The sequence below is a fragment of the Poecilia formosa genome, unplaced genomic scaffold (genome assembly GCF_000485575.1).
Source record: "Poecilia formosa unplaced genomic scaffold, Poecilia_formosa-5.1.2 Scaffold13, whole genome shotgun sequence".
NCBI classification, from domain to species: domain Eukaryota; kingdom Metazoa; phylum Chordata; class Actinopteri; order Cyprinodontiformes; family Poeciliidae; genus Poecilia; species Poecilia formosa.
Window position 1 is genome coordinate 1,381,587 of NW_006799952.1, and position 14,429 is coordinate 1,396,015.

The 14,429-nt window shown below is 39.7% G+C and overlaps 1 protein-coding gene across 1 annotated transcript in view; it reads left to right on the forward strand.

Annotated features, from left to right (window-relative positions):
• Nucleotides 1-605: 605 nt before the first annotated feature.
• znf469 (zinc finger protein 469) overlaps nucleotides 606-14,429 on the forward strand; it is a 53,699-nt gene continuing 39,875 nt past the window's right edge. Inside the window, exon 1 of the mRNA XM_007545517.2 lies at nucleotides 606-1,518. The gene's annotated coding sequence lies outside the window, so the exon portion shown is untranslated. The remainder of the gene's footprint in view (nucleotides 1,519-14,429) is intronic.

Sequence of the window (14,429 nt, forward strand, 5' to 3'; positions counted from 1 at the left end):
TATCTACGTGGGCAGTGGGACAGGTTATTAGAGGGGAAATAGCCATTTCGAATGAGACCAGATGGCTTTGAATAGCTTAAATCATCATTTAAAACTATTTTTTTTATTTACATCCGAGTGGATAAATTATTTTATTCTTAATCAGTCAGAAAGTAGGTAGGGCTGCAGTCATTTGGAATAAAGCCAGCATTCATTATATGGAAGTAAGAGAATCTTCATCAGTACAGACAGAGAATCTGTATGACAGCGCATGAGAATAAATATTATTGAGAATCTGTGAAAAGGCAATGTTGGAACATCATTTAACTAATGCATCGCTTCTTCCTATCCACAGTTAAAACACAAGACTAGTCTGAGCTGACTCTACCCAGCCCATCATAATTACAGACAGTAAAAGGCTAATGTTTTTAAGTCTATTTTCTCCATCTAATGTGGAGAGACTTCATTTGCCATGTGAAGGAGGGGCAGAATGGACAAAGATTTTGAAACTTTATTCTGGGTGTTGTCCATGGAAGCAGCTTGCAAAGAGCTAAAGTAAAATTAGGTTTATAGATGCACAAGTACATAGAGACAGACATAATCCCCACCCCGTGAACCTAAAACAGACACAAATACACTCATGAGCAACATTCTTTTGATGTGATTTCTCTCACAGAAAGTCTTAATTAGCATTTACAACAACCTCAGGTTGTATTTGTCATGTTTCCCCCATTAACTTTATGTCTTGAAATGTCATAACTGATCTTATGTCTCGGTCTGAGTGGATCCGAGTCTCTGTTTCTGTCTAGCCTGTGTCATGTCAAATTATTCCACAAAAAAAGTTAGTCAGTTCTCTCCATTCTGTTTTCCTTCTTTATTTGTGCTTTATATTCTCATCTGCAGCCACTTTTTCCATCTTAAATGTGATTCTACCAATTTCATCTTAACTATAAAAACTAAATATGGGACAGGTCAATTGATGTAAAACATTAAGATTTGATAAGATTGATGTAGTGATAAATGCTTCCTCTCTGTTACTCCACTGTCCTGATTCTTCTTGTCCTTGTCTGCCTTTCCTGTATTTGCACTGGTACGCTTTGGGATGGGAGTTTTTCTTTTCTTTTTTTTGGCCGTCTGCTACCCCTCTTTTTGGCTGGGGCAGGCCCTGGAGCGTGCTACTGCCTGGGAGTGTGGAAGGGAAACCGGGTGGTAGTCAAGGAGGAGAGACGGGGTGGGACGGGGGGGAGGGGTAGCTCAGGAGGAGGGAGACCAGAGGGGTGGAGGCGTGTCTTGTGTTGGTAATGAAGTCTTCTCTTTTCATCCTCAGACGGCAGAGTGTGAGCGGACGGGCCTGGGGTCTGCGCTGCTCCACAGCCCTCCCTGTCTGTGAAGTGTGCCGAAAGCGTCTCCACTCTGCAGCGTTTATGCGTCCCAGCTCCCGTCTGCCGCAGCTAAATGACACAAAGAGGCCGAGACTGAGACAGACCGCTACAATCATGAGTCTTTTGCTTGTGTTGGCTTTACAGAAAAACCCTTGAGGTAAGAAAAACCCTTAGTTGTTACTCCTGCAATTCTCTATAGCTATGAACTGTGTTGCTGTCTGCCCAGTCTGATTGTTGTAGTGGGGGGCACTGGAGGGGTGGTGGTATATTGGGGGCTGTACATCAGAAGTCACTCCCACTTTGGGAGTGACTTCTGTGTGTATTTACTCTCTATATGAACTGACTGCATCTTTGAACGAAGGAAACTGTCACATTCTTGAAAGGGGATGTCAAGATGAGATAATATGCTGAGAACTTTGGTACTAATTAAAGGTTGAGTAAGTAATTCCCCAGTAACATACTTTATCCTTTTTAGCAAATGTCTGCATATGATTAACTTGTTGTCTAGTCTAGGATTTTTAATTTCCTATAAATTGGATTAGTGATGTAAATCAGGCTCCAGAATAAAAACAAACTCAACCAGCAATATGTGCTACATATTTATTCTCCTAATGAATTCTTATTCTTTTACACAAGGAGACTTCATTTAATTATCTAAATATAGATGTATATATTTTTTTTTGGTAGCAGTGAGAGAGATAACAGTAAGTGGCGAATCTCTCTTAGATTGTCCTGGTCAGAGGTGACAACATGGGATGTTTCATTAAGAAGATTTTGAAATTGATTGTGATGCTGAATTAGGTCAGCGAGTTCACAGCTGACCTGAGGGAATATGACCAGGGCAAGATTTAGTGGACACAGACTAACTGACCTTTGGCACAAAGTAGGCCAGCTGATGATATTGCATTATTTATATAATCTAGAATAGATCTTTCAGTCATGCTGGTTTTACTGCTAAACAGAAAGCTGTTAAACAAAAAGCAGATCTATTTCATGTTCTAAATGCCGATCAGTATGAACTGATTTATTAGATTTTGTCTCTTGGATTTAAAATCAAAGAATTAGAGCATCATTTCAAATTCTGGCACTGTTGTGTGTATGCTGGCGTATAGATAAATAAGCCATTATATAGATCTAGATCTTTGATGCATCCCACATTTGAGTAATGTGTGTGTGTAAAGGATGTGGTATTAATAGTTTTCTATTTTATCAGGACTCAGTGCACTACTTTTGCCAGACAATCACCATTTTTTTTCCCACTTCTAAACAGCTCCACATGGTAGTTCTTATGCTGGATACAGAGCATCAGATAGTTCTCCAGTGGTAGAAAATTAAAAGGAAATATGTCAGGATGACACCTCAAGCCCTATGAAGTTAGTGGATCTTCAGCAGTGTGGAAGTAGTGTCTGCATAGCATGGCATGAGATTAGCTACTGTTTTTATTGAGACACTGCTGCAAAATCTTAGTCCCAAAAAATCTGTGGCTGTCCGGTTTCACTTTAGATGAAACTGCAAAGGCGGTAGTATTAGATGTTTTTACCTAAGGCAGTGTAACTTCCCACACCGTTACAATGTAAGGCCCAGAGTCTAAAAACTGCTTTAAGGTGATTTAATTATTTATATTCCTATCTTGAAAGTTGCCTGCCTTTCATTTGTTTAATCAAGCTATGTGTATAATGTTGGTTAAAATCTGATGCCCCGGTAAAGTGCTTCCATAAAGTGTGTGGCTGTAACATTTCAACAAAGACTGCTTTAAAGGCATGATTGTTTAGGTCTTGTGTTCAAAAATCTGTTTTCTATATAATGAGTGGCTCCACCTTCAGGCCAGCATTAATATTGCATAAGTTACCTTTGTTAAATACAATCTAATTGATGATTGATAAAAGTGCCAATATCAAACTCAGCCACACTGTAATTTTGCGTGAGCTGTTAAGCTGCATATGGGAGGTTATTGTTTGTTTATTTGCACTACTTCCTGAAAGCTGCTTAGGACAGACGGATCAGACAGCCTACTGGGGTTCATCTCTGTAAATATAATTGACAAGAGGCATCTGCAATCCAGTGACAACAGGCTTTGAAGTGAATTCAGTGGATCTGACCTCCTCCCCATTGGGCAATCCAGATCTGGCCTGTGACTCACTTACTTTCATCCACATTCCCTGGGAAATCCATCCATATGCATTCTCTCCCTCACCACCTTCCTGATCCTATTCACCCCACGGGTTGTTGCACCCCGATAGCCTCAGCGAGACCTTCCATTTCTATCAACACCTCCTGTAATCTTGTTGATGGTTTTCCTATAATTTTATTCTCCATCCTCCCTACTTTAACATGCTTCAAGGAAATGGATCTTTCCAATACCTCTCCCAGAAAGAAAAACCTAAGTGACTTTCCACTGCTTTCTGCCGGACCCTGAGAATTATGGTTTCCCAAATGTACAGGAGCCAAGCTTAATTGAAAAAACACAAGTCTGCCATGAAGGAGACGGTCCTTGTGTCACTCTGTTGAACTGAGCGAATGTACTTTCCAGAACTAGTGAGGGGAAGAGGAGGAGAAAGAAAAATACAAACAGAGTTAGAGATGGAGGACGGACAGAAAGCTGAGGCAAATAAAATTATGAAATGAAAGTGTGGAAAATCAACAGGAATGCTCAAAAACATTGCTGCGGTACAAAGTGGATCTAGAGGCAAAGGAGTTGAATCATCGGATTTCTTGTGATCGAGTCACAGAAGGAAAAGGAAGCACTTTTATATAAGGACCCCGAGTTTAGCTTTGTGTGTTTTCTCAAGACAGTTAAAGTTCATAAAATGGGATTTATGGGGGGTATAATGGCAGAGAGGGGCCATCATGAGTGCTGCACACCAGTCTTAAAGCCCTGAAGAGAAACAATAGAACCTACAGTAAAACTTTGCCTGATTGCAGACTAGCTAACAGCAGCATCTCTCCCATGATTTTCACATCAGGGAGTCCTCATAACATTTACACAAACTTAGGCAGTATGTAGAGCTTACAGTGCAGATCTAACAGAGCAGCTGAAAGACCATAACCCATGTACACAGTTCTGAAAATGTCTTATCAGTATTAGCCTAGTTATCTTTTACAGTGTCTGGTGCTACCCTTCCTGCTTTGCCTGCTGTTTCTCACCTCCCGCTGTGGCTCTCCCACTCTCTCTGGTATGCCTGTGTGGCAGCCCCATATGGTGATGATAGAGACTCTGTCATTGGTTAAGATGGCATGTTTGTCACGCACATGTTTGCCAGCCGTCGCTGTTGCCAGGGCTTGGTAGGAAAGTATCTCTTGTTGACTTTCTCGCTGGGTGGTTCATTTGTTTGTCATGGTAGTGTGACCTCTGACCCTATTACCACCTCATGCCTGTGACACTACAAGTTAATTTAACTGTAGGCCCTTAATCACTCCCTGTCACGGAAGAAGGTGCTCTGAAATTGGGCTTTCTGGCCTACATGCAAAATACTAGCCTGGCCATTTTTGCTCAAAAAAATAAATTGTTGCTTCCAGTAGAGTTTGGGCTTTGTCCCCTTAATTTGGATTGTGTCCGGTAGATTTTCTACCAGGCCAATGAGTGAACGAAAGGACTGTGCCGAAAATGACTCTGAACACACCATCACATGAAACACCATGGTGATGGCCGCATCATGATTTGGAATACTGCAGGGATAGGGAATCTGGCCAGAATTGATTGAAAAAGTTTTGAGACTAAAACATTTAGCATACATACCAACAGTCAGAGTTAGTAACTTTGAAAGCATAATTCTAATCTAATCTAAATTGCATTAAGTCATGAAAATAACTTTTAAAGGATACGCATCAATTAATCTGACTGAGCTTGAGCTGTTTAGCAAAGAGGAATTGGCCAACATTTTAGTCTCTAGATGTACAAAGTCAACAGCAAAAAATCAAAAGACTTGTTGCTGTAATGGTAATAAAAAGTAGCTCTAAAACACTGTGGCCTAGGGATTTAAACACATACACACCAGCAACTTTCAGAAATTTTTTTCCAAATTAAGGTTTTCTTTTACTTCATAACTATCCACGGTCGGTCATGTATAAGGAATCCCAAAGAAACACATTGCAGTTCATGGTTTAGGATGAAATAGTTCAATGTGAATTTTTGTGAAGCACTGTAATAAGATGCAAACCTTATTTGTCTGCAGTGTAAATTGAAAGAAACAAAGTACAAACGTTTTTGCTGCAGAAGCATGATGTTCACTGAATGAAGAAAAATGGCTTCGCTAGCAAACAGATTGGTTTGAACCGTGGCGAAATTGCTTTATAGATCATTTCCACCCACATGAGTAGAAATCCAGATCTGAAAACAGAGTACATAGAAAAAATGGATTGCACTGAGCAGTTTGTATATGAGACGCAGCTGTTATGTTAAACCTCTTAATTTCTCTCTAGGATTGGAGCACTCACACTCTTTTTCAGTTCATTTACTGAAGCTAGAACTTAATTGATAGTATTTTATTATTTGATCAATGCAGATGTCTAAAACTCAGTTATTCTTGCGTTTATTTTATTCATTTCATTCTTGTTTGTTCTGCTAGACTAGAGTTTGAAACTTGTTACCATTTCAAACTCAATGCCTCTAAGCTAGAGAGAACACCAATGCTGTAGCCCAGAGTCCCTCGGGCCATCCTCCCCAGTTTGTGTGTAGCTGTGAAACTGATTTTCCACGCTACAACATTATGAAGAGATTAAAGTCTCGTATGAGGACTGAATGGTGTTAGCACTGTTGCCTTGTAGCAAGACGATCTTTGGTTCAAATTTAGGCGAGAGTGTGTCGGTGCAAGCTGTGCGTCTTTGATAGACTGGTGGCCTGTGCAGAATGCAACCTCCCCCAGACCACTGGAGAAAGGCACCACTTCCCGCAAGAGGATATAGACAATGGATGGATGAGTGAATGATGTCTCAGTATCTTGAGCTCTTATTCATACAACCTCATTATAATCATAGCAGAGTTAAATAATAGTAGGAAAATATTGCTGTAGAATTGTTGAATATTGTGTTGCGGCGGTGATTAATCAACATTTTTCCTCACTGCCGGTTTTCTCTACCAGCATCATGATGCTGCTCTCTCTAAGCTTTAGCATCTCAGTCACTAAGATTTAATCCAGTAAAAGTCCATCCAATTGTCATAACATATTTTTGGCAAGCAGAGTTTGAATGCACAGCACATGAAACATAAAACCTTCCAAACCCTACATCCAAGGAGTTCTTTGCAGGACAGTATATTGTGAAGCTCTAAATAACAACAATGCCGTGCTGACATATAGGAAAAGACTCAAAGTTCTCACATCAATCCTATAATTATAATTTGTTCATTATCCTTTGATGTTGTCAGAAACTAAAATGTTGTGTTTTCTCAGGACAGATTTGTAGTCGTCTTCTTTTTTTGGTTAAATATACATCACAGTGTTAGCTCACTCTCGGTCTTGCTATCAAATTATCCAATAAATTTCTGTGACAAAACTGCTGTAGCACGGAGCTCTTCCTCAAATTTTACTGACAAGTGCCATAAAGCATAGCAAGGAAAGGTGGCATCACCATGACGAGAATCCTAAAGTCACATGATGTGGCCTGTGGGAATTCACTCTCTCCATCCTACTCTAGCCGTCTTTTTAATTAGAAAAAGACCAGTTTAAACTGCTGCCTCCTAAACATTAGCATAGAGATGGTATATGACGCTATGAAAAAGCACATCACCAATCAACCAGAGGAAGCAAAAGGGAAGGAACGATTACATTCTTACTTGGTTATACCTGAGGTGCATCATAAATTATCGGATTTAGATTTTAAATAACAGGCTGCAGAGATTGGCTCCCAGTGATTAAAACTTTGAGAACCTCCAATGTTTTTTTTTTTTTTTTTTCCTCAATCAACCCATTAGTAAGCCAAACCTCAATTTCAGAGTCCTTATAATTTCCTGCTAAATTTAAATGCGTAATTGAAGAGATATAAATTTGGTGTGTTTGTCAACTGAATTTTAGTGTAAATATTTGTGCTCATGTTTATTTATTATATTGGTAACATAAATATCTCCTTTCAATTTTGAAATATAGCTCATAGGACAGAGCTAATTCTAATTTTAAGTGGATAAGTGACAGCTGGACTTCATTTCTTGCTTTAGCCATTATTATCCAAAGGATATTCTTATTTCTGACGGGTCAAGCGTTCCATGCTCATGACTCGTTGTTAAAACAGTCACACTAATTGGGAAATTAAGGTCTCACAAACTCATCTATCCATTCTGTGATACTCCTTAATAAAGCCGGAATATGAGATGTTTCGTTCATATGGTTACTAAGTGGTCACACTTAGTAACCATTCAAAGTGTGAATGGTTACTAAACTTGACGGGGGTGTTGGGGCATTTTAGCCCTGTAGATTTTTGTATCCTGATTTTGCAGCTTCATGCTACCATTTGACCCTTCCTATCTCCATTTTGGACCTGTAAACCAACCATTTCCTGATCAGGAAATGGTTGGTTTTTGAGCAATGTAGGACCACATTAGGTTGAAATTAGGAGGGAAAAGAAAGATCTAGACTGACCAAACAGACAAAATGACTGTATACTGTTTACAGATCGTTTAAAACACAGCTTGTATTTCAGGAATCCTTAACTCTCTATGTGAAAACAAAAGAATCATCAGTATTTTTGTATGGAAATATATGCCCAGGGTTGCATCATTCCATCATATTTGTGTTATTTTCTTCTAAATGCAGTCTATGTACAGGCAGTTTTTTGAGCGTCTAGAAAAATGCGCAGTGACATTAATTTCTTAGGTTGTTATTTTTTTCCTTTTGTAGTTGCAGTGAAGAGCTTCCCTTAGTGGATCTCCTTTTTCTGTATAAAAACTGACAGCACAGATGGCATTTTACTGGATCTACAGTCCTTGAGCTGAACTGCTTGACCTAATTTTTCTCAGCTCAGTAACTCACAGTTTTCCGTCTGTTATTGCTCTTTAATTATCTTAGCTGGCTCCAGCCTCAAGATCTTTTATATTTAGGATGTAACGATGAGTCATCTGTTACTTTATGTTCCTCTCCCTCTTCTGACCCAGTCATGTTGGTTTTGTTTTACCAGCAAACCCTTCACTCTTAGCATTAGAGTAGTAAATGGGATTTTGGGAATTGGTGTTATGACACTGAATCTGCTTTTGTAGAAAAATAATTTCATCGGTATCCTTCTCCAGCCTTTTCTATTTCTTTCAGCAACCTGACTTCCTTGAATGCACACACATATACGAATGTGTGTGCATTCAATTATATTTTTTTTTACGCACCCACGGCTGCGAGTTCAATCTGCGGAGTCAGACTGGAGGCGGTTCGCTCATGTGTCTGCTGACAAATAACTGCTGGATCACTCATTGTGTGTTTATACGACACTTTCTCCAACAGGCAGAAAATTGTCTCAATTTCTTGCCTTGCGTTTATGCTCCTTCTGCTGAAGGAAGGTTCCAATTGCTTGTGACACTAACAACAAGAACAGGCTTCCTGAGAAAACTTCTGCACGAACCTCTTCAGAGCCGTTGCTGAGAAAATCCCAGGAAATAAGATTTTGCTTCCTGCTCCAGCCTTGTCTAAATTTATGCTGCAAATTAGAGATTAAACAAGTTTCGAATTACAGTTCAGAAGCATCTGAGGAATGATTAGCAAGTATTTGACAGCCTCAAATAAAATCCGTTTGAAGCAGCTCCAGATGTTTAGGCCCGAGTTTGAGAGCTAAACAGCTTTTTGACCCACTTTCACCAACATTCCTCCTCTTCCCTTTTTCACTTCAACACTTTTCTCCAGATGTGGTATTGTTGTGGATGCATTTATTTTGGGCTCGAGCCGGTAGACCTGAGCAGGGTCTGACGTCATTCTCTATTTAAAGGAGAGCCCTGAGAACTGCGTGGAAAGGAGTTCACTGTGTGGCTTTGACTTCAAAGCTTCTGTCTTGGACTACTGATGTCGGTCACCTGTGGCTCGGCAGGCTGTCATAGACAGATGACCACACTCATTTCAAGTGCTGACAGACGAGTCATTTTATGAAGGTTAAAAGGGGGAGGCCTAAGTTTTACAGCTTTGGATATTTAACCTCTGTGAGGCTTAATTTCAAAAAGTAACAACTGCAATTCCTACAAATACAAGGCTAGGTGTCATACCACCAATAGTCCGTACAAGAACTGTTGGTGGTATGAGGGACAGAAACCAGATACCATAAACAGAATCAGATAAGAAGACATTGCCCTGAACTGAATCAAGAAGCATGACAGCTTTTATATGGGTAAGGTGAGCTGCTTGCTGCTTAATTTTCATTCCTCTCTAATAACTTTGCCTTGCCAATTTATTCATACTGTTTGAAGTTACAACCACAGACTTCTATGTACTTTATTAGAATTTCATATGACCAAGCTACACAATGCACTGTATTATTTTAAAGTGGAAGAAAAAGGACTGCACAGTTTTCTTCTCTTCACAAATTAAATCTGAAAAGAGGGGTTTTCATTTACAGTTGAAGCCTGGTAGTTTTTGGTGGAATGTCTTTATCAGCTTTGCATGCTCAGCCGCTCAAGCTCTGTCAGACTGGATGGCAAGTTTGTGTTGACAGCAATACTGCAATAGATTCCTGACTGGACTTTGACTGGACAATTTTAACACCTAAATAAGATTTGATCTAAATCAGTCCACTCTGGGTCAGTCTGTATGTTTTCAAATGCGTACGTGCTGGAGAGTGAAGCTTTGCCCCGATCTTAAATTTATTTTCTGCCTCTTACATTTTTTTCCTAAAGTAGTTCCCTATAGTTAGCTTTATCCAACTTATCATCAACTCTGACCAGTGTCGCTGTTTCTCCTGAAGAAAGAACTTTGGGAACCAGGAAATCAATATGGTATTTAAACTTGAATGGACAATCTCCTCTTTGGTAACTGAGCTTATTGTGGCTTCTCATTTAAACTGTCGACATTATGGAGAGTAAGCTGCAGATAACTATCAGGCTCTACTGTCAGATTCCCCATGGGAGCTCTGCCTTCACCACTGTTTGGTCTTCAAACACATATGTTTGCCAGGCCTTCTCTAGTGTCCATGCTTCAAATAGTTCAAAGTTCTAACCCTGCTGAATATTTCCGGGTCAAACAGGCATGTTTGCCAGTTCCTCATCCCTCAATGCTCCCTCTTCTTGCTTCTAAGTGTTTGCTGAAGGAGTTCACAGTGACTTCTTGGCCCTACAGCAGTAAAAAACAAAAAAGCTGGAATGAATGACATGCAATGCATGCAAATGATTGGTATCTTTCCATTTAGTCACTCACAGGTGCTCACACACATACAGAGAAAGTTGAGTTTAGTCATTTTACCTCTGAGACGCCACTGTTATTGCTGAGTCACTTTTCCGCTTAAGAGATATAGATGTGTTGGGTTAAAAGGTAAAACTGTCATCCAATGAAAACGTTGACTGAATGTTTTTGAGAGCATCATTTGCTTTACTGCATGGCATGACAGGTTTCACATTTCAGATGTGCCCCCAAACCCCTCCCAGTTTGGCCATTTTTGGTTATTTCTGTGACATTCCAGAAACTAAAGGAGTTCCTCTGCAGCACTTTTTTGAGTCTTCCCAGTTTTTAAACACTCATTTAGTTCCATTCTTGTAATTTTTTTCCAGAGGAGTTATAAATAAGGCCAGATGTTTTTGACACACTAAATGTGTGTCTGTGGGTCTCTCCCCTTCTCAGCTCCAAAGTTCACTGCACCACTGTGCCACTGTGGTCAACTTCAAAGACTTGGCCGCTGACATGTTTATACATTTTCATGCACAGACACGCAAACAGACTTTTGGATAATTTATATTTACTTTTGTACACTAAGGTAAACAATGGAGATGAAATCAGGCAAGGTTTGGTGAGTGTGTGCTCTCAAGCCCTGCACACTCGCTCATGGTCAGTACATTGTACAGAGCAGCAGCCAGTGTTTCCTGCAGCCTTGGGGGCTGAATATTACAGACAGAGCAAAGATAACCGTTCAGCCCAGGGGTCACGGGGTCAAGCACATCTAGATGATCAGTGCTTCCGCTCCAGATACTGTTTATGACTGTGTGTATACACATCATGCAGTCTGTCAGACTGTTGTATATACCCCACACCCTGCCTCAAGCTCACACAGCTGGCACAGCCAAACATTCGCAGAGTCTGCTTCAGGGAAAAAAGGGAGTACTGAGTAATTTGTATGTGCATGTACGCGTCTGAATCTATGTATATGCTGAATTATGCGGAGATCAGTATATTCACACACTTCTGTTCTGGGGACTCACCTCCCTTTTGTGGACAGACAGTCCTCATAAAATAAATCAGGGCATTTCAGAGCAAAGACTTAAGCCGACTTTAGCATTAAGGTCGGAGTTAGGCAGGTAGTGATTATGGGCTAGGGTAAGGGTTAAGTCTCCAACATATGAATCAATGCAATGTGCTCTTGAGTAATGGCAACACAAAAAACAATCTGTGCATGTCTGTGTAAATGTGTGGTGTAGGTGTTTCTTGTCTTTGTGTGTCTGTGTCTTGTTGAACTTGGTGAACTTGTTAATATTCTGACACTCACACAGACACACACATACACACGCATACTTAAACATTTAGATACTGACGTGACAGCTGACACAATCATTTTGCAACTTTTCTTTGAATCCATCAAAGACAGCCTCTGTTTCGCAAAACAATTTTTGACGATGATAATCAGCGTATTTAAAGTCTACGGGTTGTGCAGCCTGGAATGAAGTCACTTTCCTACTGATGATGAAACAGGTGACAAGGTTGTAGAGACTGAAGGTAGGGCTTGATGAAGTGACAGGGTGGAGTAATAACTAACTCCAGAAGGAATTTGAGTCAAACATTGTCATTTCGAGGTGGGAGGGTTCCACTTTTTTAGAAACGACCTCTACTTGTGTGCTTTAAAAATATTTTTGTTTTGTTTCTATGCCAGTGTCATAACCCCAAGTTATTGCCACCATACTTCCCTTTTCCTATCTGACTCTGGTTTCCTGTTGCCTCCATTGTAGACTGCAATTGGTTGTTGGTTTGGGGTCACCTTCCTTGCTACTTGACACCCTGCTGATTGGATTGCTACTCCGACTCCTCTTAACCAATCATCACTGCCTTCACATTACCTTGTAGATCATGTGCTTAATTCTCCAAGGAACTTTGACTGTGTCACTTGTTTTTTGTGCTAAAGATATTTCTTGAATGATTGACCTTTATTAAGGAGTCAGAGTGCTTATATGTCATGTTTGGAGGGCTAGATTTTACATATGGATTCCTCTCTGTAGATTTTTATACTTAAGTCAAAGACCGTCACTTATGTCAACCTTATATCACAAAACAGAATTCAGACTTGGCTTAGGATTGTGCTTTGATGTTCAAATTTGTTGTCTGGATCTCAAGATCCGATTTTGAGTTGTATACTGAGACTACAAACTTGTCTAAGCCTCGGGGTCTAGAGCTCTACTCTAACAAGGATAAAACAGTACATGATTTTTCATCTCATAATCTTGTAATTCTCTGTTAAAAGCAGACTAGACATTTGTTTTGGTCCTTAGAGACTTGACTTTTACCAGCTTCGGTAGTTTAAACTACAGACGGTGTGTTTATTTTCGACTGCAGAGGTCTAGATTAGTTTTACATCACACTTGTTTGGAGTGGTTTTATTAGATTGATTTAAGTTGCATTCATGGGTCTCAGCTCACCACTTTTTTAATGAAGTTGGCCTCCAAGAACAATAATATTACCCATTAAAAAATACATTTAGATTTGAAAACGTCATTTGAAACTGCAGTATGCTATTTTATAAACAATACGTTGTTAAAGTATTTGCTAAAACCTCCTGGCTCTGGTTGTTTATGACCAGGAACAGTGTATTTCTGCAGATGTAAGTAGAAGCACTGGGTGGAGATGGAGGAGCTTGATTTTTTTCACAGAGTATCTGTCTCATGTTATGTTGTCATGACATAGGGACAGTTTTAACAAAATGTATTAAAAAAAAAGAAACATGCCATTTATAAAAGTTACATACATAAAGTTTAAACTGTTAATGTAGTCAACCGCACTACCTGGCTGTTTCCCATGTTGCCTCTCTTTATCCCTTGACAAGATCGGTGTTTGCACATTGAGGGCTCATCCGGTCCAGATAAAATCACACCCCTAAATGATCACCATTTACTTTAATATTTAAGAATGTTCCCATTTCAGAGAAATGTTTGGGGGCTTATCTCTGTTTCCATATGTGTGCGCGGCTATGTTCATGCTGGCTTCCATGTGCTGTTATTTAAATGGTGCTTTGTGGTTTCTCATGACTATCTATTGGTTTTATTTCTGCAGCTTAAAGCCAATGCCACCTCTCAAGAACGGGTCCCAGCACAGTAGTGTATATCTCATTTCCGTGTTTGCATGTTGCCTTTAACTGCCAGGGAGAATGAATAAGAGGTTTTTCTATGTGAACCATATGTGAGCGCTGGTGCAGATGGGAAATGTTAAAGCAGCAAGCAGGTCAAAGAGTGTGGCTTCATCTGCCAATCTCTATCAGCTTCTCTTAAATGTTAGACATTAGACTGACAGTCTGTGAGATGTTAACAGCTCCTTGATAGCTGTAGAAGAAGAGAAGGACTTCTGATGCTTAGCTAGATTGTTTCACTATTAATATTCTCCACAGGTTCTTCTTGAGGCTAAGAGATGTTTTTTTTTTTTCATTTAACAAGTGTATGAGCATTATTTGTGTCATTCTACTATTTTTTTATTTTTTTATTTATTTATTTTTTGCATATAGACTGATTTATTAAAGAATAACACACAAAACACAATTTTTTCATAATTTCTATCTTCAACTAAGTTGTTTTCCATTTCTTGCATGGGAAAATGATGGTTTTGAGTTGGTGTGCTTTGGTTAATTCTGTCTAAAAGTTTTATGTTTGACCCAATACCAGTGACTAACCACTGTGGACATTGACCAACAACCAGTGACTAACCACTGTGGACATTGACCAACAACCAGTGACTAACCACCGTAGACAGGCTTTTGAGCAATTCT